Here is a 6,641-nt window from a genome sequence, read left to right on the forward strand (position 1 = left end):
GAAAACAGAATGCCTTACCAACGTAGCTGAGGCTAGCACTGTAAAGAAAAAATATATAGACGTAATCAGGAATACATTAAATCAATGAAGTGAGTGAGGCTTAAAATGAATTCTATACGACGGGATTACAATAATGATTTTATCTATTTTGAAATCATGATAAACAATCCATAATGACAGTAAAATATATACATGTTTTTGCTATAAAATACAATACAAGATAAGGCACTTTGCTATTAAATAAATCCATTAAAGTTGAATTTCATACTTAATGAATAGTGTTGTAAGTATAATGTATGATGATGTGTAAACCGTTATTTTATTTATGATATACTCTCCGAAGCAAATCATGTTATTCAAATACAAAGGATGTTGCTCAACCAATCGATTTGCACATTACAACCAAAATTAATGATTTCATCTGTAATCGATACTTTATTACTACTAAAGGTTCTAAGACGCAAGCACCATAGTTTTCTCTGTTGCAAAAATGAATTAAAACGGGAACAATTCACAGAAAAATCGTGAAATATAAATCTTAAAATAGCCATACTTCTCTAGAAAAATAAAACGAATATATGAAAATGCAAAGTGAACTTATTCATTTCCACCAAATTTGTAAAAGATAACCAAAGACACCGTGTTTGAGCAAAATATATGTTGCCTAACGTTGTGATATATACCTAACCATAGGCACCGGAAGGAAAGGAAGAAGTGATGCAACAGTTACAAAGACGTGAGCTTCGTTTCCTGCACCTTCGCCAGCCAAGAATTGCGATCCGCGGTGTTTTTTCTATTCGTAACAATAACAATCGATGATCATCACCCTTACCTAGTGATTTTTGAAGAAAGGGAATTTTTGAAATCTAAGAATTACAGAGAAATATCTTCGTTAAATTTACAAAACTTAAATGTTCGGAAAACGGCACTTATATGTACCTACATTTAGATTTGTTTATCAATACACTGCTTCTACCGGTATACATTTTGGCCCTAGTTTAGCTGAATTGAGTTTCTATGTATAAAACTTGCAATAGCAAAATTTTGATCACGCGTAACTGCCGAAACACCGATTTTCTCCAATGTTTATACATGCCTTTACAATTGTTCATACTATCTATGTTCCTCAGCATCTCCACACACACAGGCATTACTACATGATACATCACGTTGGGATAATGTACGTTCGAGATCACATATCGCAATAATTGCGTACTTATTCATTAGAAAAGTGAAGATAACGAATATTGGTCAATCTCACAAATCCTGTAAAGGGCTAGGACAAATACTGACCCATGGAGACATTAGCGTTGGATCAGATGCCTGGGATGAGTAAGTAATCCTATTAATTGGTAACAACTACCACAAGTCCTATATCTTGATCATTCTCAGGTAGCTGCAGGATTTTTATGCAGATGAATGGATAGGTCAAGAAGAAGGAATAACTGAGAGTAAATGTAAATGATAGGACAGAAGTAACTTAAGTACAAATGGAAGGAGACCAAAGAATTGAAGTAAAGTACTGGTTACAGTTCTCCCGAATAAGACACCTGGTACTTGCACTAACAAATAGGAATGTGATCCAAGAACACATGATCAGATTGCTACCAATAATTCTCATTTCTAAATGCCGAATGTTTAGGGAAGGAACAATTACTATCAGTATGTTTGCGCCTTATGGCACGAGCGAGGTATGTTCTTTGACACAGTGTATAAAAACATGATATACGAACAGAATTGTTGTTGTTACGTAAAGGCAATGTTAAGAACATAGATACATGCATTACTAAGGCTTTTGTCACCATCCTGTTTGCCAGTAGCCTGTCTCGATATATAAAGACTGATCAAACGCAGAAGACACTCTTGTGTATCGAATCAGTTGAGAGACATAAATAACTTATGCAGGTGATAATAAAAAATTGCTAATAAAAAATATGGGAAGTTGATGATGGAGAAGTTGAAGTCATCCCGTTTGTCATACAGTTGAGTTGTTAGTTTGCCGTTAATATCTAAATGTCATATATCTAAATGTTTTTCTCCTGCAGAAGCTTTTCAATAAATTTTGGCTCGTAATGATATCAAAACAGATATTCTATGAAAGGAACACAATTCTTACTCATGAGACTGTTGGAAGACCTGATCACGTTAATATTGTCAATGAGGAACTCCAGCATCTTTTTGATATCAACTTCAGAGTACTTGCGCGTAGATTAGAGTGTTGTTTAACAAAACATATTTCAGATGACTGATCACAAGATGATATTTCCTTTAATCAATTCTATAGAAGAAGAAGCTGTCTATGATGTTAAAAATCCTCGTCTTTAATTCATCGTGTGGAATGGTCGTGTAAAATGGTGAACAATCCTACGTTTTAACGGTTTTTAATTTGAAAAAAAAAGCTATGTACATTTGTACACTGTAATTTCAAATTGACTGAAAGATTTTTAGAATTTTGTTTTCGAATCCACATTTGATTTACACCACTTCTGGCATATATTGTGGTACAATACATTTTAAAGTTTTTCATTTACACCAGTTATTATTTTCAAAGATAGGGACTCTGTAAAACACTTACTGGATACATCAATGTATCTTTGTAAGGGTTTTTATGAAGTGTATGAATTCAGTATAGGTACGGCAACTCATATTCAGTTATCTCATTGGTAGGGATAACAAATGTTTTAAACGAAGCATGATTTTGATGAATATTCTGTTTTGGAAGAGAGAGATAAGTTGTGGTATGATATACGTAGAAATAAAGACAATGTAATCAGCCATGTGAACGAACGTCGCTTTTTGTTACACCGATCTCTTTATTGCTCTCAGAGAAGCGTGGGTCATAACGGTGTACTGTACATGAAAGTCTACGTATTATAATAGCAATATATATTTTATATAAAGGAAACTTAGTAATTTAATGATCTTCAAGAAAAAATTACGAAGTATCAACATTTAATAATTATTTTTATTTATAAAACCACTGCTACTTGAATTCGTAATATGAATGTGATACAAGAATTATACAAAATTTATACCATCGATATACAGGTGAGTCTTAAGAAATCAATTCAGTTTTGATTATTTTTACACTTAAAGCTCTTTTGCCTGTATTTTATGTAAATAAATAATCTACCATATCTCTTTCACCATTGAATTTGATTTTGTCTGATTTTTAGAAATTAAATTATGGCCACTTTAAGGATAGGTGAACTAATGCTCAGGTGAGGGGCCCCTGAACATTAGTACTACTAGAATACAAATGTAGTTATTCAAAATAATATTTAGTTTAATCTCAGCTAAGACAATTACAGCCGCCTGTCATTTATTTGTTTATTATTTTTATGAGGATGGCCCCCAAACGAAGTTTGTGAACATATTTTTTTTACTCTATTTCTTCTTTTTATTTTTCTCCTGTACCTTTTTGTCCCCAAATATTCTCAGAAACAACAAAATAGATTAACATGAAGCCTTTATAGGATGATAGTATGTTATTTGTACATGTGGGAACAAATGGCATTTTCTTTGAACGTGCATGCATGTGTATGTAGGGGCGTACGTGATTTGGATTTTTGGTATATTAAATTTAGAATCAGTTTTATTCTTCAAAGAAGTCGTTTGAAGTTATATTGTAGGTATATCTTGAAACTCGAAGCTGATTGGCATGATAAAGATCACCAATCTGCACGTGTGCTTCATTTTGATTGGATAATACAAAAACGTCTGTAACTCTCTTAATATCATTAATAAAGGAAATGGGAAGATAATTACAGCATAGTTAGATGATATAAACATCTACCACTAAATCAAATACTAATTGCTAACGCGCACGTGCATGCATATGCATAACCTTTTGAATGTATAATTTGTTTGAAAAACAACATGTATTATATTTTTATCTTTCATAATAATCTTTTGATATTAATGTTATAGATATATCTTGGTATTCTTTACAATTTCCTATGGTCATACACGTGTTATAAATTCTGATTGGAAGATTTTGAAATTACCATATTTTTTTATATATATATGATGCACACATTATGAAATTCATAATATTGGTATTTCATTCGAATGCCTGTTGCAAATGCAGAATATTTTACTGCAATTAAGTGAAAGTTATACTATAGGCGTATGGTATGAATGCCTAATTAAAGGACACATCGCATGTTTCTAAACTTTATGTGCTCCCAGTTTCTTCCAACTGGTAGATTTACAAAAAAATTAAAGATAAACAAAATTTGAAATTTCAATTATGAATAATGACATATTGTATTTCCTAACTTTGAATTGAATTATAATGCTTTCATTTTTTTTAATGTACGCGTAACAACAAAACGTGCAGTACATATTTAGCATAAGTTATAAATGCCGTGCTACCACTTAGTAACAACGTGCAGATTAAAAAATAGTGATTAATAAAATTGCTTGATTAAAATCAAGTATTGTCATTTCCACTATACATTTGATCATTTTTATTTTAGATATATTTTTTTTAAATCTATGACAGCAGGATTCATCGTATCAATGTTGTCCATGGTGAATGAATTAGGTCCTTAAAACCCAAGTTTTAAAAAGATATTTAACATTACTTTCATAATGAGTTTGATCGACGAGCGTCGCATGTGATGTCACTGTACCACGTGACTACCCAACTAAATAACTATACTTTTTAAAATCGGGGCTTAGATTGAAGAATTGATTATTATAAGCATAAAGAAAACAAAATGCATACAATTTTGTATACTCTGAAAACATGAGATGTGAAATTGCCCAATCAAATTGTCGTGTGCAAGAATGTACGTGCGTTGTATCTTTTAATGTCTAAACTTAAGTATTTATCCGCAAAGGTTTTTAGTTTTCAATGAAATTTGTTGAAAGTTATGCTGTAGATGTATTTAAGAACACTCTACCGATTCGAATGCTCAAAATCACTTACCAGCACCCGTGAAGCACGTGCGCTGAATTTGATTGGGTGATACTTAAACGTCAAAAACTGAAATATTTCACAATGAAATGGATTGAAATTTGAAAGTGATAATAAGAAATAAAAAAAGTCATTTATTCAATAGATAAATGACAAAGTAATAATCCAAATAACAATGGTATATCACAAATAGAAATTGGGACAGTGGATATAAATAAGATCAAATTAGACTAGCAGTAATCCCAATACACAGCATCATGCAATATGATTAAATACATGGATAATGTTTGACTAGTAGTGCAAAGAGTACATGTACATGTCAGTAACTTGCCTCGATTAAAATATAAATCTAATTTACAGATACAACCGTTCAGTAGGTCAAATGTTGTCTGACGTGTTTCATAACGTTATTTATATGCTAATTTTGACTACAGATCAAGATATAGGGTCATGGCGGATGTGACCGGTCGATGGGGATGTTTACTCCTCCTAGGCACTTCATCCCATCTTAAATATACAGGGATTCGTTTTTGCTCTTCTCTTAATTTTATGTTCTTTATAGGAATTCTGAAATTGATCACTGTTATCTTCGCCTTTTCATCATACGAACATGCTTTCATGTAGAATCAATGAATTTGGTTATTTTATGTTCCGTTGACAATTGTTCACTCACATTAAGACGTAACCAGCTGTAACTGAAGTACCACAAACTCAAACCTATGCTTAGCGCTCAGGGCCGTAACAGTGAGGTGTCTGTAACGCACCATCGTCTGCCGCGGCACGAGACCTCCGTTGTAAATTCGTATCTAAAAGAAACGTGAATGTCGGAGTAATCCCTACCTTTGTTGGCTCACAGTTACAAAGCAAACGCCCGTAGGGATCTCAATGAAGCTTGGATAATATCAAGGTCACTTGGATTTGTTGTCAGTATCATATCTTTAACATGGAGAAATAGTCCAATGGGGATCCGGGTTAGATAGGTCCTCAGTACACCTTGCTTGTCGTAAAATGTGACTAGATTGGGGCGGTCCTTCGGATGAGACCGCAAAAACCGAAGTCCCGTGTCACAGCAGGTGTGGCACGATAAAGATACCTCCCTGCCCAATGGCCATAAGCGCCGAGGATAGGCCTAAATTTTGCAGCCCTTCACCGGCAGTGGTGACGTCTTCATATGAGAGAAATGTTCTCGAGAGGGACGTTAAACAATATTCAATCAATCAACAAAGCAAACGCTCTACAGCTGAGATAAAAAAAAAAGACCGTTTAAAGATGAAAATGGAATATTGCAGAAACTGACCCTATTTTCATGATATATTATTTCTGATTCGTCTCGAAATTTTTAGAATTGCTCTTGTAGTATCGATGGCATGAACTGCTACAAACGTGAACTAATGATTGATTTCACTGAGATAAGGCATATTCTTGAAATACAATCATTATGATATTAATATACTACTCAAAATTTGATAAGGATCACTAGGTTATATGTGTGTAATTTACCACTAACATAACAAAAGACATAAATTTGACTCAGAAACGTTTAATTTAATCAATACAGTGTACATTTTAATGCCATTTTACTATCAAATTAATATAAATCCCATAATGGCTTGATATGTAAGACGCCTCATACTTTTTCGTGATTAAAAATTCAAAAATGGCAAGTTGAGTTTATAAGTTTTTAGTTCATTACGAGATTGATTAGACTGATATGCAT

Source organism: Ostrea edulis, chromosome 7 (assembly GCF_947568905.1).
Source record: "Ostrea edulis chromosome 7, xbOstEdul1.1, whole genome shotgun sequence".
Taxonomy (NCBI): domain Eukaryota; kingdom Metazoa; phylum Mollusca; class Bivalvia; order Ostreida; family Ostreidae; genus Ostrea; species Ostrea edulis.